This window comes from Vicugna pacos, chromosome 7 (assembly GCF_048564905.1).
Source record: "Vicugna pacos chromosome 7, VicPac4, whole genome shotgun sequence".
Lineage (NCBI taxonomy): Eukaryota > Metazoa > Chordata > Mammalia > Artiodactyla > Camelidae > Vicugna > Vicugna pacos.
Window position 1 is genome coordinate 8,759,567 of NC_132993.1, and position 25,377 is coordinate 8,784,943.

A 25,377-nucleotide genomic window follows, 5' to 3' on the forward strand; every position below is an offset into this window, starting at 1 on the left:
ATACTTAATTGTTTTTTCATGGATATTTTCTTCAGCAATATGTATCAATTGTTTAGAATTAATTCAAAACAAATTCAGATAAAATTGGCCTTGTGGGTAACACTCAGCAAAACGTGTGCTGGAATGGCATCCTTTGACATGTAAGCCTTTGGCAACAGAAGAATTAGGTGCACATACATGTGTTCATATACATGCTTTCCTATAAATACATACTTCCTAAGAATGCAAGCTGGGATGGTATTTGGCGCAAAAATAAAGTCATAATGATTTAATAGTACATACTTGTTTTTATCAGTCTGTAATTTGTTGTTTTTTATTTACTTAAATGTATTTACATTGTTAGAAGGCAGAAATTTAAAAATTTTGATATCTAACTTGACTAATGTTTTTCTAAGATCATGTTTTTGTCATATCTAAACATCTCTGCCAAAATGAAATACTTTTTTCCCTCTATTTTTCTTCTAGAAATTGAAAGATTCTATTTTGACTATTTTATATGGGTAATTATTTTGCATATTGACATTTAATTGCTCCACCATCATATTTGATGACTCTTCTTTCTCCATTAAATTATTTTTGAAGTTCGTAGAAAACCAGTTGACCACTTTATATGTATATATATATATATATATATAAGTTTATTTCTAGACTTTCTATTCTATTTCATGAACCTATGTACTACACTTTTATAAATACCACATAGCACAGATTACTGTAATTTATAGTAAATCAGGAAGTCATGAACTGAGCATTCTCTCACTTTGTGCTTCTTGTAGAAAATTGTTTTTCCTACCCTAGTTCCATTGCTTTCCATAGAAATTTTAGAATCTATGTGTTGGTTTCTACAAAAACAAAAACCCTGAAACCCAGAAATTTAAGAAAATGCTTGTTGGAACTCTGAGTTTATGTTGAAACTATGGATTAGTTTGAGGAAAACTGACATCATATAAACATTGATTCTTCAAATTCATGAAAGTAGGATATATTCCCAGTTTTTTAGGTTTACCTTGATTTCTACCATCAGCATTCTGTTTTTAACAAATAGATGTTGATATCAGCGAATGTATTTTGTTAAATTTATATGAAAGTTTTTGTGTGCGTTTTGTGTTTTTCTGACATTTTAGATATAATTAACAATTATTAACAAAATTAATGATAGTTACCATGCTGTACATTACATCCCCAGGACTTATTTTATAATTGGAAGTTTACATCTTTTAACCACCTTCACACAGTTTGCCCCGCCACGACCCTATGCCTCTGGCAAACCAGCAATCTAGTTCCCCGATGATTAATAATGTTGAGCACCTTTTCCTGTTGGCCATTTGTATATCTTTGAAAAATTGTTTATCCAGGTCCTTTGCCCATTTTTTAGCCAGATTTTTTGTCTCCTATTCAGGTTGGTGAGTTCTTTATATGTTTTGGATATTAACCCCTTATCAGATTTATGAATTGCAAATACTTTGTCTTATTTCGTAGAATGCCCTTCCATCTTGCTGTTTCCCTTTGCTGTGCAGAAGGTTTTTAGTTTGATGTAGTGCCATTTGTTTATTTTTGTTTTTGTTATCTTTGACTTGGGTGTCATATTCAAAATATCATCTCCAGGACTGATACCAAGAAGCTTACTAACTTTCTTCTAGGAGCTTTATGGTGTCAGGTCTTAAGTTTAATCTATTTTGAGTTAATTTTTGTGCTTGGTGTAAGACAGTGGCCCAGTTTTATTCTTTTGCTTGTGGCTGCCTAGCTTTCCCAACACCATTTATTGAAGAGATGGCATTTTCCACGTTGTATATTCTTGGCTCCTTTGTCACAAATTAATTTATTATATATGCATTTTGTTTATCTTGTTGCTGTTATACTTGGACATTTAAAATTTTAATTCCCAAATGTTTATTGCTAGTACATAAAAATAATAAGATTTTTAAGATATATTTACTTTGTACCCAGTGATCTTGCTTAATATAAATATTAGTTCCATTTGGGAACTATGTATGACAAAAACAATATAGGGACAGAGTGACATCAAAAACTGAGAGGGGGAAAAAACCCTATAAACTAAGACTTACATAACCAGCATGGGAAGCAGTAGGTTTTTACTTTAAGGCAGACTGAATAATCAAAAATTAAATGTTATGATAACTCACAGAGAAAAAAATGTGACAATGAGTGTGTATATGTCCATGAATGACTGAAAAATTGTGCTGAACACTGAGTTTGACACAACATTGTAAAATGATTATAACTCAATAAAAAATGTTAAAAAATTAAAATAACTTCTAAATAATTTTTAAAAACCCTAGGTAACACTTAGTTTTTAAAGAGATAAAAATAACGAGTCAACATCAGAGATAAAATAAAATCATAAAACATGTTCAGTTATTCAAAAGCAGGCAAGCAAAAATAAATAGAAACTGATGGAACAAATAGAAAATGAAGATTATGTTAGATATTAATTCAGTCACATCATTAATGTACCATTAGCGTTGAAAGATACTTGAGTGTGCAATTCAAAGAAGACACTTAAATGACCAAAACTATGAGTAAGTGCTCAACCACGTTACTATGAAAATGTGGAACAGTAGGATTCTCACATGCTCTTTGTAGAAATAAAAATTGGTAACTCACTCCGGAAAATTATGGAAAATTTTCTAAACTTGCATATAAATATACCTTTCAATTCAGCCATCTTATTTTAAGTTATAAACCCAAAAGAAACATGCATTTGCTTACCGAGGATATAAACAAAAATGTTCACAGCACCATTATATATAATAGGCAAAATCTAGAAATAATCTAAAGGTTCATCAGTATAAGAATAGACAAATAAATAGCATAATAATCACAAAATGGAATACTATACAAAAATGAGTGTAAATTAAACCATACACAACATGGACACATTTTCAAGAATGTAATTTTAAATAAAATGAATTCAGAATAAAACAATATATAATGTATACTTCTATTTATATAGATTTCTAAATATAGCAAAAGTAAATTTTAACATTTAAAAATGCACAATGAAGTAGAACTCTGCAAAATCAAGTCTAAAAGAATTCAAATTTTAAAAAGTATTGAATTATTAGAATATAGAATATTGTTTATGCTTAAGAGTAAAGTTAAAATAATACTAAATATAAAATATCATTAAATATTTCAAAAACAACAATAAAATGTAGGTGAATTAAGAGTGCAGGAAATAATAACCAACATTGTTTTCATCTAATATCAGAAAGTGATTACGTCGCATTGATATATCAGTAAATACACACACATATATATATCTATATATATATATATCTATATCTATATATATATATAGATATAGATATATACATACATACATACAATTCTGGGAATAGTTAATAAAAGAATATAGATATAAGGATTCAAATACAATTTAAAATATGTATAAAAATTAATGAAATTATAACAGTGGTTTTTCCAAACCACTAGCGAAAACAAAAAAAACTTACTTCCATATTGCTAAAAATATGAAGTAATTAGGAAGCATGAAAATTGAAAGGATACAAAATATAACTGAGTCAAAACCAATAAATTTGTTATACATTTAGATGTAAATAGGCTGAACTTTTCTATCAAATGACTGAAATGGACAACTCATATCACAGAAGAAAACCTATTTTGCTGTTTATAAGAAACCATCTTAAACAAAATGTCACAGGAAGTAAATATTGGACAGACACAAAAATAGAGAAGGGCATATTATCAAAAAAATAAAAATATTTAATATACAAGTTTATATTAAAATTGAATTCATAAAGAAGGTAACATTGTCAATGAAAAAGTATATAAGATTACATAATACAAAAATAAACAAAACAAGAGAAAAAACACGTTTAGAAATGTTCACACACAACCTTCAGAAGTTAAGGACTTTACCTGAGGACTACGTTAGTGCAGCTTCTTACATTTAATGATTTTATTAATGCTTCACTGCAGGAAATAAATCTTGTGCTCAACTATTTTTAAAATTTTAGAAATATATGATAAAACTTAACTGCAAAAAGCAGAAATACAATTACCAAAATATAATGGAATCAGAAATTAATAAAATGATCATGGAAATATTACCTGACATCTTAGAAACCCCAGATTTTATCCTAATAATTACTCAGTAAAAAATCTGTAATACTATAATAACCAACTGCAGGGAAAAACAATGGAAGCATTTCATATCTTTAGCAAACACTGTAGAAACACACACAGATATTCAGTGTTAAATGTTCTTACTGTTTAAGACGTTAAACCAACTGAGAAATAATGAAATACATTAGGGAAATCAGCAAAATTAATTCTTGGAACATGAGAGATACTGTAACAACAAAACAAATTATCTGTATATAAAAATGTACTAGAAGAACAGTACTGGTTATTTAATTGGTCTTCTCATAGCTGTGATAACTTCTCATTTTATCCATGGAGGAAGAAATTTTCTGTCTGTTTTTACCTCTGCGTCTCTCTCTCTCCCTCTTTCTCCTTCTGTCCCTCCAAAACCAAACCTTGTATTTGTATACAACACTCTATTGCATTGAAGGTTAATAAATATTTTGTATCTCTTCACATCTGAACACATCATTCAGCTTGGTACAGGTGATGTATTTTATTTTTAAATTTTTTAAAATAAACTTTTTACAGATGTCAGTTTTCCTTTATTCAAGTTTTGAGATCTCATTGGACATTCAGAGCAAGGAAGGGGGAACAGTTACAAGCCTGAGAAGATACTGGGAGAAAATGGGGACCTTTTGTCTGTCTTCATACCAAACATTCTGGAAAGAGAAGATGGAGAAGAGGGGCCATAGGAGTGACAGGCAGCTTGTGAATTTATCAGATGAAATTCTTAAATCTTCTATTAAAGCTAAAATTACTGATGGATGTATTTTTACTATGACATTGTGTGAACTAAATGGCTCTACTTTCCTAAAGAAAAGAATCTTCTTCCTTCCATAAATACATATTCAGATTAGAAATAGGAATTGCTTTTTATAGCATCTGAAAGTCAGTTTTTTTAAGTTTTGTAAGCATAAAGTCATTCTCTATTTGTTGTGTGTTTTCCTCTTCAAGCCTTCAGTTAAATTACGTTGTGGAACATACTATTTTTTTTTCTTCATTAAATCATTGTCAAATTACTGATGCCTATACAGGAATTTTTTCCTTATTTTGTAATTTGTAAAGTGAAAGTTGTAAGCTCTTTAATGAATCAATTTTCTAGCCTCATTGTGATTTTCAATTTTAATGTTTCATTAGCTATGGTTTGGCACTCCAGATAGCCCATTTTTAGGTTTATTCCTCTGAAAAAATTAATTTTCAGATTATGAAAATTAAAAAATCGATGCAGACTTACTCATGTATGGCAAACCTATCTTAATTATGTAGCTTCTGCAAGTGAGGAAACTGAATGAATTCTTGACTGTCTTAACTTTCTACATAAATAACAGATAGATCACCTGTGTATACAGACACAGAGAGAGCCCTTCACCTTGCTTAAGGACCGCTCGGATGTGATCTTCCTTAACGATAGTGTACGAAGTCACTGCTGCACTGTTCTTTCTGATAGCACACGGACGAATTATTTTCATGTTATAAAGAATGTAGATACTTTGCCCTGGGACTTTTGTCTAAATTTAAATGGTTAGATGATTTTGTTCATACTTTCTCATCTGTCAGGCCCCGTAATTCCTCTTTATGATGTGTGTTAACGCCCATCAGTCTCTGAAGGCAATGAACAGTAGTTTTGTTGTGTTGCTACCTTTTCACTAAATCTTTCGACGTTGTTGTACCATTTGTTTCAAGTAAAGGGAATCTCCTATTTTTAGTGTATTTCTTCCTAGATACGTGACCTAATAAGATCATTTTTTTGTTATCTTCTATTTTTCTAGAATTCAGTTGCACTTCAAGACAGTCTTTACGAATATGCCATAGTTCCTTTTCTTGCAGAATAGTTTACAATCATGTGATCAGAAATAGAATTTTTAGAATCCCTCAGCCTTTATGAATTGTATTAAACTATAAAGATTGTAGGCATGAAATACTTTTTTGGAAATACTCAAATTCTTTTCTGAAATCTAGGGTAAGTGTCCACCTATGAAAGATACGATCTCATTCTGAGGTTTGTAAATATATGACTTCTTTAATAAGACATCAGTTTATTAAATAGCCAAAATGAGACTGACATTTTAATAGTGTTGATAGATGGACAGCTATTTGCAAAAAGATACAACTGAATTCATACCTTACACCACAAACCAAGATAAGTTGCAAAATATACCTAAAACCCACTAGTAGAAAAGAGGTACATTCTTTTATAACTTTAATGTAGGAATGTCTTTTTAGCTACAACTAAAGATCCAGAAGCCATTTAAAAAATTCAGTAAATTCAACTACAAAGATCGTAAACATAGTAAAAGATCAAATGACAAAAGTGAGAGAATATTTGTATACAGAGTCAAAAGCAAGTTCGTATATCAACAAAATATAGAATCTATTATAAAGTGTGGGAAATACATATTTATGTTCGTATTTGTCTTCAAATTCATAGCCACATTTAGAAATCCAGACACTGAAAGGCTAAGCCAGTAACTAATGTAACTGTAAACTATTGAATGTGGGGGAGAGAGGGAAGGGAGTAGAGATAACATGAATTGGACACATTACGTCTTAATATATTGTTTATCATTTTAATTTTGAACTCTGTAAATGCCTTACAATTTCAGTAAAGCAAAATTAAAGCAAAAACAACAAAGCAAAACTGAAAGTAGTAAAATCAAATAGAGATACTTTGTAGACCCGTTGCAGTACCGAAAGTACTGCAAAGACTCCTTAAATTTCAGTAAGTGTTATTGCTAGTCGTATCATTTATAGTAACATACCTAAATTATAGAATAATGAATAACTGCGCTAATGCTGACAGAAATGTTTCCTTCAGTCCACTGAAAGTCGTGAAATAACAGAAGAGCAGAGACAAGAGAAAGGGAGCACGACTAACACTCTAGAAAGTGGAATGTGTGTGTATATTTATTATATAAATAAAATGGATCGCATCAAAGCAACACAAGGGTCGTCACGAAAGGCCTCTCCTGCTCAGTCAGGACGCTTTCAGCCTTAATATATACAAATCCGGAATTACACACAGAGGGCCAACAACACACCGCAGACGTTGCCAGGGGATGTGGTTATCCCATCAATTTCTTGTCTAAAAATGTTTAACTAAGTTTAGAGAGTCAAACTTTAACCCTGCATTTCCCATAGGACTCTATGTTTAGTTTTTTCATATATCCCCGTCGCTGCAGGAATGCTCTTTACTGAAAAACACCAGTTTATGATTATAGAAAAGCCTGTAAAATGAGAAAGTCAGTATTGAATCAGGCAGTAATGATCAATGGGTGCTCAAGTTATTAGGTGAAAGTTGATGTGGAACCAGACCTTCACAGAGCATCATAGTATTAATATATAGACTAAATAAGGTCTGAAAGGAGGAAATGTAACTTTGTGGGGGAAAAAAGTCAGTCTGTCATCTTAAACAAGTGGCCAGTCACATAGCATCATGAATAGAAGGCTATCCAGGCACTGAATGCCTCGTGCTGTCCTGTCGTGTTGTATTTGATAAGAAATGCAGAAGCATCACCTGTGACGTATTCCTGCTAAAATGCTTCGTCTTAACACAGCTGGCCAGTGTGTATAGACATTACAGAGACTCATTAAGTGAGTTATACTCTACCACAAGGAAACAGTAAGGTATGTACAGAAAGCTCAAAATTTTTATAGGAAGATTGGCCTGACCTCTTTGAAATGTCAATACGTTTTTTAAAAAGGTTGAGAGGGACTGCTGTAGATTAAAAGAGACATAAAAATTATGAAAACCAATGTGTGGAGTTTATGTCAACACTAATATGGTTTGATCAAATCAAAGCATCCCTAAAAGATGCCTTAGGGACAACGCTGAACATGGGCCTATTATTAGATGAATTTGAGACATTATGGTTAATTTTTCATTGTTCGAATGACATATTGGCCCAGGAGATGAGGAAGTTTATCTGAAAATGAAACCGGTATCTTTCTGTAGTTGTCTGGGTCAAGAATAACCTAGGATCAGGGCCTCCCCACTTCTTTCAGGATGTGTATTCAAGTCAACCATTACAATGGAATATTGTATAAATTTGCGGTTGAGTCTCGTTGTTTATGTTTCGGTCTATAAGATCGCAGTGAAGGTCGGTGTTCAGTCGTTTCAGACTGGTCCACACTGAAACTCCGCTCCTAAAGGAAGTACGAGGTTAGGTTCCTGTGAGCACCGTGTTTGCATCAACCAGTCGGCCTCTAACCTTGTCTTGTGTGTATTTCTGTTTCATAACAACTTACTTAATTTATACTGTTGTTGGATTAACATTGAACTCACAGCCAACAGCATTGTGACCCATGCCTGAATGAAGCTTACGTGTAACGTGCGTATATTCTCTATAACGTACACCACAGGCTTCTGACATCTAGAGATCATAGCACGTTAGCATTATGCTTACGGGCTGTCTTAAGTAGCAAAGCAACCAAAACACAAAAATGGGAAAAGCACGGCAATCAACTGACAGGAAAGGACTCTTACTGACAACATGAGAGCTAAACAAGAAGACAGAGCATTGCCTTGTGTGATCTCAGCTAGGAACACACATATCTACTGGATGACTAAAATTTGCTACAGTTCTCTGAATGTGCATGTCCACGAATGAGAAAGTGAGAAAGTGGCACAAGTATGGATTTGGGGGCAAAACTACTGCAAATTGCAAATGTGAAATCCACAAATAAGAAGGATGTTACTCTTTAATAACTTTACTATAGTATTATTGTGAACATTATTATGAACTATAGTAGTAGTCTGAACATCAGCATTGTATATTCAACATTAATAACAAATTTAGTAATGTTAGTAACTAGTTCTTCGATTAACATTATGTTAGTATCATTTTTCTATAAATGCAAATGATAGAAATATTGTGAACAAAACAACTAATGGATGTGATAATAGAACATTTCATATCCTTCACCAAGTAATTAAAAATATATGTAATCATTTCAAAACCTGTCTACCTATTGAACCATAAGAAAGTTAAACAAATTTCCATGAATTATTACTATACTGGCCCTACTCTGAATATAGGGCAAAAAAGTTAAAAAATCAGTATTTGACAGATAACTTAAAAAATCTAAATATAATAGAAATTTAAAAATCCATCATGGCTCTTGGTTTCAACTTAGGGTATAGGAAGCTTGGAACAGCATCACTCCCACTGTAACTACAAGTTCCATTACCTAGTCTGTAAAAGGAAAAAATACAATATTGTTAATTATTTCATAGATTTTTTTTTGTGATAGTTAATGAGATAAATTAGGTAACACATCTCATCCTCTACATTCTGTCTCTGTCTCTCCCTCCAGCTCTCCCTCTCTTTTTCTCTACATATTTATCATGTATATCTGTTTACACACACACACATGAACACACACATGTGGCTCACTTTCCGGGAAGCTCTGCTTTGTTATCTGCAACCATGTGTGACATGGTCATTAGGGAAGGTACTCCTTCTGGGAGATGTATACCTCTTCTGGGAAAAGTTCGGGGGAGACTGCATTCTAAGGAAATTAAGGCTGTTTCACTGGCTATGAAAAAACTTACAAATATTAACAATTGTGTAACATGTTTCCTCCAATTAGTTTTAGGTATAGGTAATCATAGCTAAACTTCTCATCCAGACAGACTTGTTAAGCTTGAAGAGTCTCACTTTTTACATGTTGAGTTTTATGTTTTTCCCATCTCCTGCTTATTAAAATAACTCCGACTATTTTGAATTGACTTGAAATAATAGGCTCGTGGAGGAACGCCATGCCTTGCCAGCGTGCTTGCTCCTGTCGTATGGCAAGAGACCCCTCAGGAAAACTGTCAGAAAGGGTTTGGCCACCATGGTATCTCCTACTGATTCTGCCCTCTAACAGCCAGGGTTGGTAAGTGTAGCAAGTTAGAACACAGCAGAATTCATCCCAGCTAGATTCCAAGTTAATAAACTGTCAGTGAAATTAGGCTGCAAGCTATTGGCAGTTAGATTCCTCAAGACTTACTTCTCTGATCTTTGCTCATTGCCCTTCCGGATCTAACTCCATTTTATCAACTGAAAGTGACCAAGAAGACTGAGCTTGTGTGATTGATTGATTGATTTATGGATAATAGAAGAGGTTGTAACATTACAACCTTGTTTGGCATGTGATCTGCCTTCTAATATAGGGCAGGTAACAACTTGACAAATATTTTATCACATAACAAGAAACATCAGCTCTCCGGTTTGTCCATTCAGTCAACTCCATGCTTGACAATCTGTTCATGGCAATAGACACTTCCAGGTACCAAACTATATATTGGTAATGATTAAGTGTATCTCTATAAAACAGTAACAACATAAAAAATAATAATTACTTAAAGAAAATAGTTGTTTTATGTTTCTTGTATGTGAAAGGATTCCGGACGTAGGCAACCAGGGTTAATGTCGTTTTTGTGAAGTCTTTATAGAGTAATTAGGAATCCATTTTCTTTTTATCTGTTTTCTGATCTTTGTGACAAATTTCCAAACTCAAGGACTGACTCATTTTCATAAGACAACCATTGTAACTCTAGTCATCAAATTCACATTCTATGAAGCAAGAAGGAGGGAGAGGTAATCATGAACAAGTACCCAGCAGAGTCTGCCCTCCTTTAGGAAATTTCTGGGAAGCAGAATCCAAAGGTCTCTGCTTGGAAATGTAACTGTCACCTAGGACATGTCCACATCTTTAGCTAGTGTTCTTTAAAAAATAATGGAGAATATATGGTAGACAGATAACTAGGATTCTGTAATCTAATCATTGTTTTTGCTCTGTATGTGACTGATATGTTACACTTTATGGGTGCCCAGACTGCAGTCATTATGGATAAGGATGGGGTGGAGCTAACACTCATAAAACTTTTTGGGAGTTCTATTTAAATCTATATTTGCAAATGCAGTGATACAGTTTATATTGTAACATATTCACTCCTGATAAGCGTATTTTAGTATTCTACTACATGGAGACCAGTTTCCATTTTTTATTTTATGACAACTAACAAACATAGATATGGCCTGAAAGGAAAATGCCCTGCAGTAAATTTCAGATTAGATTTTGCTTTTTATATTGGCACCATTGTTATTTTTAATGGAATTTTCTAAGACAATAAAACAACTCACAAGATTACACTTTTATAATGAAACCAAGTTTATACATTAAAAATTAACATATTTTAAAAGATAACACTGCCTGTCCCTGCCACAAGTGTTTATTTTTTGCACTAGGTCATTTTATCTTGCTGTACAACTGGAGAAGTATCATAGGGACCATACATATAAATCACTCAAATAGAAAGCAATATTTATTTCTACTTTTTCTCTCTGTTTCCTTTTTTCTTTTTTAGGGGGGCAGGGGGAGGAAATAATTGGGTTTGTTTATTTGTTTATTTTTAGAGGAGGTACTGGGGATTGAACCTAGGACCCTATGTATGCTAGGCATGCACTCTACCACATGAGCTATATCCTCCCTCCTCTACAAAGCACTATTTTAAAATGGAAAAAGTGGTAGATCTATATGTTGAATTGTATTAACTGTGGCCAGTTGTATGTGCATTATTTTTTTCTCTTTTGTGTTTCTGCTTTACCCTAACACTAGGAATCAACATAATGTTAGACACTGTCCAACTCTCCAAATTTCAAACAAAGAAAAAAATTCCATAAATAATTTATAGTAATAAAGCTCACAGTTGATCAGTTCTTTCATAAGATTGACTGGGGTTCAGGCAAATTTGGATACTGATTGTCACTTACACATCTATCACCACAGCTCATTGCTCTGTGTGGCAAGAGTGTGTACACACGTGGAGTTCACAAAAAAGATACTTACCTAAGGAGAGTACACCAATGATCATAGCAGCATTACTCAGAAAAGCCAAAAGGCGAAGCAACCCAAGGGCCCATCGACAGATGAATGGATAAGTAAAACGTGGTAGATACATGCAATGGAACATTATTCAGCTTGAAAGAGAAAGGAAATTCGAACATAAGCTACCATATGAATCAACGTTAAGGACATTATGTTGAGTGAAATAAGACAGTCACAAAAAGACAAAAACTGTGTGATTCCACTCATATAAGGTACTTAGAGTAATCAAATTCATCAAGTAGCTGCAACTGAGCAGAGAATATGGGGCCAAGTTTTCATCCTAGATGTAGTAGAGGGTTTCCACTCCCCATCAATTTCATTAAGAAACCCAATTTCACACTGCAGACAAAATGTTAACACACGTCTAAGACCATATACCTGGCCCTGTATCTGATTTAATATGGTGTATAACTGTGTGTTCGTGTGTGTGTGTCATATTGTTTTACTACTTGTATTTAACATAGAATATGCGTTTATGCTTTCAAACATGGCTATATGGTAGACTTTTCATTTTCTTTTATTTATTGTTGCTTCTTCCTTTTGTCGTCTTTTACCAATATTAAAAAAAGTTATGATCTACTCATCTCATGGAATATTATTTGTACATTGTTCAAATATTACAGTTAACAAATGCATTAAAGGACATAGGGAGATAATAAAATGTTAATTTAAGGAGATGTGTTTCATGTTTTAATATCTTAATTTAAGGGAGTGGCGCACTTCCTGCAATGTATTTAAATGCCAGCATTTTATATTATTTTATTAAATTACCACAAATAAAATAGAAAATGAAAGGTCAAATATAAGAAAGAACATGTAATACATTTCTTAATATAAAAGTAGTTTATCCTGTTTTAAATATAAAGACTTGTTTATAACAATTTTTCTTTACCTGAAGTAAAATTTATAGAGATCAGATGAGTGAAATATCTCTTAAATTAAAATATTTACTAATGTAATTTATATTTAAGACATCAAAAATGGGTTCTAAAGGATATTTTCATTGACACAGATAATATGTATAATTTAAACTGAATAATATTTCACTAGTAAAATTATTATGGAATTTGTGAATATATACTTAACATTTATATTCAACAACAGCATTAATATGAAAATATATTCAGAAATTTAGAGATTCTGAAATTTATTGCAAAATACAACTTCCACTTAAGACTTCAGTTGTCTGTTTTTATCTTAAAAGAATCTTTTAGCATGAAAATCTTTTAGCAAGTAGAATTACAGAATTTAAGAAATATAAATTGCCTAGTATATGTGCATTTCAGAGATGTTCAAAGGAACATGATTATCCTATTTTCAATTCAACACACACAGTATTTGTCATAATTTCCCCCTTAGAATTCTGTGAGCTGACAGCCCACACATTAAGTTCAGAGTCTTCAAAAAATACACTAATGGCACAAAATGAGCTAGAATAATGGAAGATAATACACACTGCATTTAACTCTTTGAACTTTTGTTTCCATGACAATGTGACATTGTTGCACCTATAAACATTGTATATTTACATTGTGTCTGGTATTGGGCAGTAGACAGATTAAGTACAAGATGTGGTCAATTAATTGTGAAGGATTTGGTTTGATTTGGCTTTGGTAGCTCATATCACAAAGCTCATATTACAAATTGGCAGACAAAATGGAGTTTAAGTGCAGATTATTGCATACCGTATCATTAATGCAATGCATAATTTTATGGCCTTTATCCTGCAACGTGTTGGATGCTATGTCAGTTTTTTGATTTTTTAGTCAGAGGACGAGTGCCATTAGCATTTTAGAAGTCTAATCTCGAAAAAGGCAGAGACACAAGGAATTGGGGATTGGCGGTGGGGGTGGACCAGTGTAAAGACATTGCAGTGTGCTGGGTATGAAGTGCTGAGATTCTAGGCTCTGCCAGTGATACAAAGGGACGGTAGATACAAGAAATTCTGAGGAAAAAATGATGCTTTTAATTTCTTTTTCTTTTCTAATAGCTCTGGCTAGGACTTCCAGTGTATGTTGAATGGAAGTGGCAAGAGTGAGCATGCTTGCCTTATTCCAACTCTTAGAGGAAATTTCAGTTTTTCACCATTAAATATAATATTAGTTGAGAGATTTTTCACATATGGCCTTCACTGTTTTGAGGCAAATTATTTCTATACCTAATTTGTTGAGAGTTTTTGTCATGAAAGGACTTTGAATGTATCAGAGGATTTTTCTGCATCTTTTAAGATGATCATGTGATATTCCTTTTATTCTGTTATGAGGTGTATCGCATTTGTTGATTTGCATGTGCTGAACCATTCTTATCCCAGGGATAGATCGCATTTGGGCAGGGTGCGTGACCTTACAAATGTGCTTTCGAATTTGGTTTGCTGATATTTTGATACACCCATTTCACTAGGATATTGGCCTATAGTTTTCTTTCCATGTGGTGTCTTTGATAGAGGGATGCCACCTTTAAAAATGAGTTTGGAACTGTTTCTTTCTCTTCTATTTTTGAAGAATTTAAAGAGGATTGGTATTAATTCTTTGAAGCTTTGGTAAAATTCACCCCTGAAGCCACCTGGTCCTGGGCGTTCACTTCTTTAAGGCTTTGGATTACTAATTCAGTCCTCTTACTTGTTACTGGTCTGTTCAAGTTTTCTACTGCTTCTTGATTCAGTCTTGGCGGGCTGTACGTTTTAAAACTTTATCCGTTTATTTATCCTAGGTTGTCCATTTAGTTGGTGTATAGTTGTGCGTAACAGTCCCTTATTGTCTTAACTTTTAAATGTCTGTGGCATCAGTTGTAGTGTCTCCTCTTGTATTTTAAAATTATTTTTACATTCACTATTTCATTTCCTTCAGCCCTAATTTTCATTATTTTCTTCCTTTTGTTAACTTTGGGCTAATTTGGTTTTTGTTTTCCAATTCCTTGAGGTATCAAGTTGCTTGAGTTATTTCTTTTTTTAAAATGCAGATGTTTGTCACAATGAATTTCCCTCTTAGTACTGCTTTCACTGTATCCCGTAAGTTTCAGTATGTTGTATCTTTGTTTCATTTGTCTTGAGATATTTTCTGTTTTTTCTTTTGATTTTCTCTTTGACTCGATGGCTGTTCAAGTGTGTGTGTTGTTTAATTTACATGTACTTGTGAGTTTTCCCATTGTTCTTCAGTTTCTGATTTCTAGAGAATTTTACAACACATTGGTCATTTTATTCCAGGGGTAAGGAGGTGGAAGAGGTATAAATTTATTTGTGATCTTTGCTTTAACCACTAGGAGAATGGTGCTACTAAGAAAAACACAGAGGTCAGTTTGGTTGCCAGGGTCTGGGGAGCAAGAGGTGATGGGGTTGAACAGTGATAGGCTGAATGGAAGATTTAAAATCACCTTAATTTTAAGATTAATACAGTTTGCAGGATGAATACACTATTCAAATGGAAATGACCATAGAGATGGAAATAAATGTGTAGTTGCTTCTGGAGAAAGAAATGCTTATGAAAATTATATTCTGGTGTAAGATAATGCCTCTCTCTTAACGTGAAGGAAGTCTATAAATTTGGGTTGATTGTAGAGAGGACCATACAGATTTTTTTGTCTTCACTGTTGGCATCATTGAAATTCAAGAATGGCTGAGTCTAGGTTGTAAGTGGTTAAAATATTGTCTTATCTCTGAGCCTTGCTCTTACTTTCCAAGTTACTATTCCTCAACTCAAGAACCCCTACGAAATGATCTGGTCATCAGTTATTCATAAACATTACATCAGCTGTACTCTCAGCTCTGAGGGTACTAGCACAGAATGAGAAGCTTATGTTAGGGATATACCTTCTAGTATGAGCTGATTGTGGATTTCTACCTTAACTTGGGGCGAGTAGGTAAAATATAATGAAATGTTATTCTAGAAATCTACACAAGACCCAGATTTTATTCAATCAGGCCATCTGGCTGATGTTTACTACTTTGATTTGGAAGGCAGAGAAAATGCTAGTTATCTGTAGCTTAGGGAAAAATAGACCCATGTGTATGTATGCATCCTGAATCTTCACTGGTAACATGAATTTAGTTCGTACTATTTCAGAAGTTTTTAGAGTTAGCAAATGAAAATGTATTAGGTAGTGTCTCTTTATAGCCTGGGGACTGAGGCTTCAAAGCACAAGGAGGAGAACATTATCCAGGAAGACAAATGGAACTGTATTATAGCTCCTTAATTCCAAAGAAAATGAATCATTATTCATAATAAATTTATGTGGAAAATATTAACATAACTGTGTTTCAAAAGCCTGGTCTATCTCAGACTGAAAAACTTCATTTTTCCTCCAGGGCATATTTTATCATTTAAATTCTAGAAAAATGAGATGAATATAATATTTGAAATAATAGAACCTGAAATTTACCTTAAATGAGATTAGACTATGCCATTGCTCCTAAAGGTATATATCTTTTTTAAACAGCTGTTGGGAAATGAATTTATCATTCATTATCAATTCTAAAACAACCTCTATGTATCTTTTGAGATTAACTGGCTACTCAAAATTTCTCACCTATCTATTAAAAAAGAAAAAAAGCAAAGAGATACTCTTCATTATAGCTGGAGATCTGTGTCTGAGACAGTTAATGCAACTATGAAAACACATGTTCATAGATGCCTAAAGGATATTTAATAATCTCTGTATCCTTTTGCATAAAATTTTAGTTAGGTTTTCATGAGAAATGATGGGGAAGCCTTGACTAAACATGGGCGGAACCACATTTATTTTACCGATATTTTATTAATATGAATTTTTAAAATTAACCATCCATAAGGAGCATTCTGAGTGAAACAGCCTGAATTACACTTGTAGTATATTAATATTCACAGAGGGGCCCCACTTTAGGATAACTTCAGATTTCTTATTTAGCTTTTGATTTGCTAACAGAAAATTTTACAAGAAGCAGATGGAAATTAGTAATTCCAAGACAGAAAAGTATACACAGGGTGAGCTCCTGAAAAGGAACTGCTGTCCCCCATGTAATCCCGAAGAATACAGGGACTTACAGTCTTAGGGTACAAATGTGATTCAGCCTTTTCTTCTGTGGTTTTTTCCTATATAAAGTGATTCATTGAAAATTATTTTATAGGCTTGTATTTATAATGAATATGAATATATATTACTCTCTCGCAGTTGTTGTAAATAATTGGACAAAACCTTAAGATGTAACAGAGGTCATCGTAAGACTCATATTTGTATACCATTTCACATGATGTAATGTTGGACCCTTATAATAATTCACTTGAATATAAACAAGAAAATAAGCAACTAAAAATAATCTCTTCCATCTTTGGTCAATTTTGTTTAATTTTACTGTTACAATGTTACTACTTTGGCCTATAAGTTTCCTTTCTGCAAAACATAATTGTCTCTGAAATTGTAAGTGGTTATTTGGTGACCACACTTACGCTCTGCAGTGTCAGTAAAAGAAGATCTGATTACGGTTAAAGCACATGATACCTAAAGAGGAAAGAGCAGAACAAAACAAAAACACAGGTGCTGAGAAGTGCTGGTGACAAGAGGTGATGACAGGGGATCAAGGTCTAATGTTATCTGCTTCACAAGCTTTCTTCATGCTGTCACTTCTCAAAAGATAGTAGAGTTTGCCTGTTCCTACAGTGTAAGTGGGGATAACTTCCTCCTATCTGCAGGTTACAAGGACTTGCCAATTATTACTATATTCTCATCCTGAAAGCTAAATAAATGTCAAACTAAAAAGAATGGATGTTACAAAAATGCTATGTCTTTAAACTTTCTGGGATAGAGTAACTGTTTCAGGTTTAAAAATACTTTAGCTTCATGTCAGTTGTATGTAATCTATTTACTTTGAAACAACATCAAGAAGAAGCAAGTTAAATATTTATATAAATATATATAAAGTTTATCTATAAATATTTATGTGTATTTATAAAGGTTTTTCATAAAGTAAGGTAACAAAAATAGATAAACATAGTCATATATTAGTAATGACACTTCATTTTTGTTATGACTTGATTTTCACCAAGGGACAATAGTCCCTTGTCTATTTTTAACCTAGTCAATAAAATAAAATGAAATCCATGTATAACCGTAAGATATTTTTTCAAGTATAAGTTGAATTTATCAGCTGTTTTTTTTTTTTATATTTTGTCATGGTTGGATGACAATATTTAAAATATATTAAAAAATAAATTGAAACAATTCAAAGTGAGAAATACTTTCTTTCCTCAAAGTCATTATTTTGAAGTGTCATATTCTGTTTGTTAAAGTATATTTTGAGACAGAGCATGCTCTGATTAATTGTATTTAAATATTCTGAGTCTTTGTAAAGAATCAATATATTTTAAAGCAAAATAGTTTTTAAAAATAAATTAGTAAGAATATTTCCAGTAAGGATAAAATAATAGGGACTAGATTTAACCTACTGCCTGAAACAACCAAAAGAGGAACCAAATTAATAGCATAAGGGTTCTAAAAGCACTTGCTGTCAGGCAATAAAGCACAGCAATCCAGGAGATTAAGTCAACGAGGTGCGTCCTATGCTTACCAAATGCACTACTTGAATGAATTTTCTGGTTCTGACAGAGAATCAACCCAGGCAGTTCTGAAAAACTCTTACCTACCCTGAATTAGGAAAAAAGCTAGAAGACACAAAATGATCAGTGTCAGGGAGTGGAGCTGACACACTAGAATATGTACAGATATTAAAAGAGAAGTGAGAACCTTGTAAACAGTTTTGTGCCAATAAATTGAACAGAGATAAAATGGAGGCATTCCCCCAAAGACACGGTTACTAGTGAAATTTTGCCCCCTGCCAAAAAAAGGTATGCTGAAGCTCTAACCCAGTGCCTCATAATACGGCCTATTTAGAAGATTTAGTCGAGTTGAAATGAAGTCACCTGGGTAGGCCCCAGTCCAGTATGACTTGTGTCCTTATAAGAAAGGAGAAATTTGGACATACAGAGATCATATGAAGACATATAAATGTAAAGGATTTGAGTGGTGCACCTCCAAGTCCAAGAATGACAGTGAATCACACTGCCAACTAATCACCAGAAGAAAGGAAGAGGCAAGGAAGGATTCTGCATGATTAAGAGCAAGCCTGTGAAATGCTGATTTTGGATTTCTAGGCTTCAGGACTGTGAGACAATAATTTCTGGTGTTTAAGTCACCCAATCTGTGGTGCTTTATTATGGCAGCCCTAGCAAAACGATACAGACGCAGACTACCGAACTTCCTTCAGGAATACACTGACGACCCGAATAACTCTGTCTGTTAAGAAAATTAAATTTCTATTTAAAAATTTCTCACAAAGAAACTCCAGATACAGATAGAATCTCTAGTAAATTTTACCAAATATTTAAGGAAGAAATATGCTGTTTCTACAAAAGAGAAAATTAAAGAGGAGAGCATAATTTCTAATTTATTCTATATATCCAGTACTATTTGACATCACAACCAAGTACAGATATTACAAGATTAGGAAACTAATCAGACCAGCATCATGCCATGAAAGCAGATGAAAATAGTCTAAACAAAATTTTCTGGAATGGAATCCCACAATATATGCAAAGGATGACCCATTATAACTAAATATGGGTTTTCACAAATATGTAGGATTTGTCTAACATTAAAAAAAAATCAACGAATGTAATTCACCACATTGACAAACTGAAAAAGACATAACATGATCATCTGACAAAATCCAACATCCATTCATGATTACAAACTCTTAAAGTGTGAATAAAAGGGAGCTTGCTCTTCCTAATTCAGGGAATTTGTGGTAATTATACATCACAATAAGTGGGAATGGTTGAATGCCTTCCCTCTAAGGATGGCTAAAATATCTGTTCTCCACCACATCATCTGACATTGTCCTGGTGCAGTAAGGTAAGAACAACTAATAAAAATTATCTAGAATGGAAAGAAAAAAAATATTTATTTGTAGGCAACATTCCATGTATAAGATCCAACTGAATACACAAAAAAACTAGTGAGAATTGTAAGGTTGCAGAATACATGACCGAAATACAAACATCAATACTATTTCTATGTATGGATAACAAATAATCAGAAACTGAAATCAAAAGAATTATGCAACTGGCAATAGTATCAGAAGTATGAGATCCATAGAGAGAAATCTGACAAAGAATTTTAAAACCAGCAAACAAACCATGAAAACAAAAAAGAGCTAAATTATGTAGCATTTGTGATGTGTCTGGCTTATTTCATTTAGCATAATGTCCTCCAGATTCATTAATGTTTGTTGCAAATGGCAGGATTTCCTTTCTTTTTAAGGCTGAATAGTGCATGAATATTCTCCATTTTCTTTTTGCATTCATCTACTGATGGACATTTAGATTGTTTCCGTTTATTGGCTACTGTGAGTAATGCTGCTGTGAACGTGAGAGTGTAGATGTTCCTGTGAGAATCTGAATTCAATTCTTTTGGACATGTATCAGAAAGTGGGCTTCCTGGATCATATGATAATTCTATTTTTAATTTTTTGAGGAACTTCCATAATGTTTTTCATAGTGGCTACAAGAAGAGATCTAGTGCACAGCATAGAGCTTATGGTTAACAGTACTATGTTGAATACTTACTATCTGTAAAGAGGATAGATCTTATGCTAATTGTTTTTATAATAATGATAATGACAATGATAATAATGAAATAATAATAATAATAATAATAATAATAATAATAATAATAATAATAATAATAAGGGTTGGAGGAAGCTTTGGGAGGTAATGAGCATTTTATGGCATAGATTGTGGAGATAGCTTCATGGGTGTATACTTAACCCCCCCCCCCCACCAAAGAAAGGAAGAGTTGATATCACCCCCCCACTCTTTCCTTTTTCTGCTCTCCGCTCTGTCCAGATGATGGCATCACAAACACTACATGAATCACGTTTAACCAAGGAAAGGTGGACAGGATATGCATCAAGAAGCCATTTTCCCCCGAGGTTCAGTTGAAGACAGAAGTTTCACTTTCTTGGAGGTTGCTTTAATTATTGAATAGACAACAAGGAACAAGATGGGTTCTGGCAAGAAGGGCTGAAGGCATTTTCCCCTTCCTCTGATTGGCTGTATCCTTCAGGGAAGGAAATACAACATGCCCAACTTGCCATCATATGAAGAGCCACATAAATGTGGTCCGTGTAGGAAGTTTGTGTATTTGACAGGAAGGTCCATTGTGCTTTTTTTTAGAAAACTGAGCATATCAGCTTGGTCAAGGATAAACAAGGACTGTTTCCCTTTCTTGATCTCCAAGTGTTCTGTACTCTAGGGCTGTTTTTATAGGAGTTCAGTTATTTCTATTCAGGGAACACTTCTTTATATAAAATCCTCATTCTGGACCAAAAGAATCAGATTTTACTACTAACTGCCGAGAAAAGAAAGATTGACTAGTATTATCATCTAAGCCTTAATAAAGGATTCATTAATGATATACTCTTTCTTTAAACATAACTGCTAAAAACTTTATTTTTAAAAATAGTTTAACATATCATTTGGGTTACACACGTAATTTTAAAATATATAAATAAACCAAAACAGTCAACCACTTTTCGTACTATGTGAGTGTAATTTCTTGTCAATTGCAGATGTTAAAATCCAATTTAGAAATTTTACATAAAATACTACTAAACAGAAATAACCTTTACAAATTTAAAATCAGTTTAAGAATTACCTAATGGGATATTAAAGCAGAATAAAAGGTAAAAGTTATAGCAGAATGTAAGTCTATGATACCTCCAGATTACCCAGAGAAAATGTAATAATTTATGTCAAGAAGATTTTGCTTTCAGTGCAGTTAGTCTTTACAATTAAATAATAGCCTTTGGTGTCTTTTTATTTCAGTGCCACAATGGAACCTGATTTTCTTCCAGTGACATTCATAACCATGGATGAGGAAACTAATGGCACTTTATTAAATCTAAAGGTAATTACGAAAGGCATTACTAATACACATAATGTGTTTAGGAGACAGAAACTGAAAATTTTTTTGCTTGTGCACATACCAAATTGGTTTATTACTGAGTTTGAGGCTTAGAAAATAAAATATATAATGTATGTGATATGTTATGTGTCATTAGGTAAATTACTTAACAAAATATTTTCATGAACTTTTATACACCTCCAGGATACTGCTTTTGAGTAGGACACTGTATGTTCACTTCTTCATAAGTAGGCAGAGTGTCGCCTCTCCAGGGCTGGGTACTCGTGTTTGTTGTTATGGTTTTATTACATCTTCACCTGTTTGATTTACACTGCAGTGTCCTGATATGAAAAAATATATATAATTTTCACTTGATTTCTATAATTTTTAAGAACATGCTTTATAAAATTAGACATACTAGCAATGAAGTTCTTTCCTTGGAATATCTAAAATATATACAAATCTATATTCGAAATATACTTCATAGTACTAGTAAATTAGAAAGATAATTTGTTACTTGCTGACATGTTTTTTTCTGACATTCAAGCATTTCATAAATCAATTTGATGTATGCAAATCAAAACTATTGAATTAACATAAACTGTTAGATGTCACATAAAATATAACGTAATGCTAGAGTTGGAACAGGGAAATAATTTTCTTCATCACTTAAATTCAGAAAACATTTAACTTAGAATAAATCACATTAAAGTTTCTTGTACTATTTTTAGTGATACTATAATCATAAGTTGAAGTCCTTTCTGAGACTGTAGGGTGTCTCAGAACAAATCAACTTCTAGTAACTGGGAAAAATGAGGAAACTGGTTTTGTAAATACTTAATACTCTAAAACTTAAAACCAAACCATAATAAATGCTAATCAAATTATTATTTATATGAGTCACAAAATAAATATTTATTAATTATTATATCTAAATGGTAAAGTATTGTGAATTTACTTGGGATTTTCTGTTGTTTTTATTGTTTCAAAGATCTGTACATACAAACACACACACACACACACACACACACACACACACACACACACACACGCAGAAGACCTACACATATTATAGCAGAAACAGCCCATATTCTTTCTTTATGAGGAGTTGCTTAATTCAACGTATATTTCCTGACTGACTATTCTATTTGCAAAATTTTCTAGACTCTTTTAAAACTATAAAGATGAACAGACTGTATTTGTTTGCCCTCAGTGAGCTAATATATCATGAAGGAAGTAAGATAGATGAGTAAATAAACATAAAACAAATTAGCAGCACCTAAATAGTAACAAATAAAAACAGATAAAACAACGTGGTAATTCCCAGGTGGATGAACGGTATTAGACTGACATTTTATGCTACCATGTCATCTGTTACCTAAATAACAAATATGGAAAAGTCAATTAAATCTTAAAGAATGAGAAAGACAGATCTCCAATATCTTCAGGCGTCTGTGTTCATTGATGCCTGCGCAGTATTTTTCAGTACGTCCCAGTGGTTTGATTTCATTCACCATGACTCAGTGGCGGACACTTTGCTTGTTTCTCAGCACCAACTCTGGGGGCAGCAGATCACAACATCAGCCTGAACAGATTCTTCCTATTTTTTGACTATTCAGATTTTTTTTCTAGTGTTCTTAAAAGCATCTTGAAGAATCCATTTATTCCCAATTGAAAGTTTCCTGATATTAATATTTTGTATATTTCTTTTCAGTAAAAGCGTATTGAAGGTGTCCACAATGATTTCATACACCTGTATGTGATTAAATGATTATTAAAGTCAATCTAGTTAACATCTCTCCTCACATACTTACCATTTTTTGTGTGTGATGAGAGCATCTGAAATCTATTCTTTTAGCACATTTCCAGGATTCAGTACAGTGTTACTATTATCATCAAGATGTCCATTAGCTCTCGAGACTTGTTTATGCTGCATGAATAAAACTGTACTGTTTAACCAATATCCTCCCATGTTTGCCACCTCTTCTCCCCTAGTAACCACTCTTATCCTCTCTGCTTTTATTATTTGCCTTTTTTTAGATTCCAGTTGTGATTATGCAGTTTTGTTGTGTGTGTGTGTGTGTACCTGGCTTATTTCACTTAGTATAATGTCCTCCAGGTTCACCCATGTGGCTGCAAAGGGCCAATCTCTTTTTTTTTTTCTTTTTTTAAGGCTGAATGATATTCCATTGAATATAATGCCACATTTCCTTTATTTGGTCATCTACTGACAGAAACTTAGGTTGTTTTCATATTTTGGCTACTGTGACTAATACTGCAGTGAACATAGGTATCTCTTCAAGGTTCTGACTGCGTTTTCTTTGGGTATATACCTAGAATGGGACTGCTGCACTATATGATGTTCTGTTTTTAATTTTTTGAGAAACTGCCATACTGTTTTCCATAATGGCTGTAAAATTTGTATTTCTATGAACAGTGTACAATGTTTTAATTTCTTCACATCTTCACCAATGCTTGTTGTCTTTTATTTTATTGATAACAGCCACCATAATAGGCGTGAGATGATACTTCATTCTGATTTTGATTTGCATTTCCCTGATAATTACTGAAGTTGATCTCTTTTTCATATACCTCTGGCTATTCTTGTCTTTTTTTTTTTAATGTGTATCTTTGCCCTTTGCCCGTTTTTTCTTTTAACATTTTTTATTGATTTATAATCATTTTACAATGTTGTGTCAAATTCCAGTATTCAGCACAATTTTTCAGTCATTCATGGACATATACACACTCATTGTCACATTTTTTTCCCTGTGAGTTATCATACCATTTTGTGTATATTTCCCTGTGCTATACAGTGTAATCTTGTTTATCTGTTCTACAATTTTGAAATCCCAGTCTATCCCTTCCCACCCTCCACCCCCCAGCAACCACAAGTCTGTATTCTCTGAGTCTATTTCTGTCCTGTATTTACGCTTTGTTTTTGTTTGTTTGTTTGTTTTTGTTTTTGTTTTTTAGATTCCACATATGAGTGATCGCATATGGTATTTTTCTTTCTCCTTCTGGCTTACTTCACTTAGAATGACATTCTCCAGGAGCATCCAGGTTGCTGCAAATGGCATTATGTTGTCAGTTTTTATGGCTCAGTAGTATTCCACTGTATAAATATACCACCTCTTCTTTATCCAGTCACCTGTTGATGGACATTTAGGCTGTTTCCATGTCTTGGCTATTGTAAATAGTGGTGCTATGAACATTGGGGTGCAGGTGTCGTCCTGAAGTAGGGTTCCTTCTGGATACAAGCCCAGGAGTGGGATTCCAGGGTCACATGGTAAGTCTATTCCTAGTCTTTTGAGGAATCTCCACATTGTTTTCCATAGTGGCTGCACCAAACTGCATCCCACCAGCGGTGTAGGAGGGTTCCCCTTTCTCCACAGCCTCTCCAGCATTTGTCATTTGTGGATTTTTGAATGACGGCCATTCTGA

The 25,377-nt window shown here is 33.2% G+C and overlaps 1 long non-coding RNA gene across 1 annotated transcript in view; it reads left to right on the forward strand.

Annotated features, from left to right (window-relative positions):
- Positions 1-25,377, forward strand: part of LOC116278938 (uncharacterized) — a 151,100-nt gene that overhangs the window by 75,614 nt on the left and 50,109 nt on the right. The window contains exon 2 of the long non-coding RNA XR_012074164.1: positions 21,855-21,936. This is a non-coding gene — a long non-coding RNA (uncharacterized lncRNA). The remainder of the gene's footprint in view (positions 1-21,854; positions 21,937-25,377) is intronic.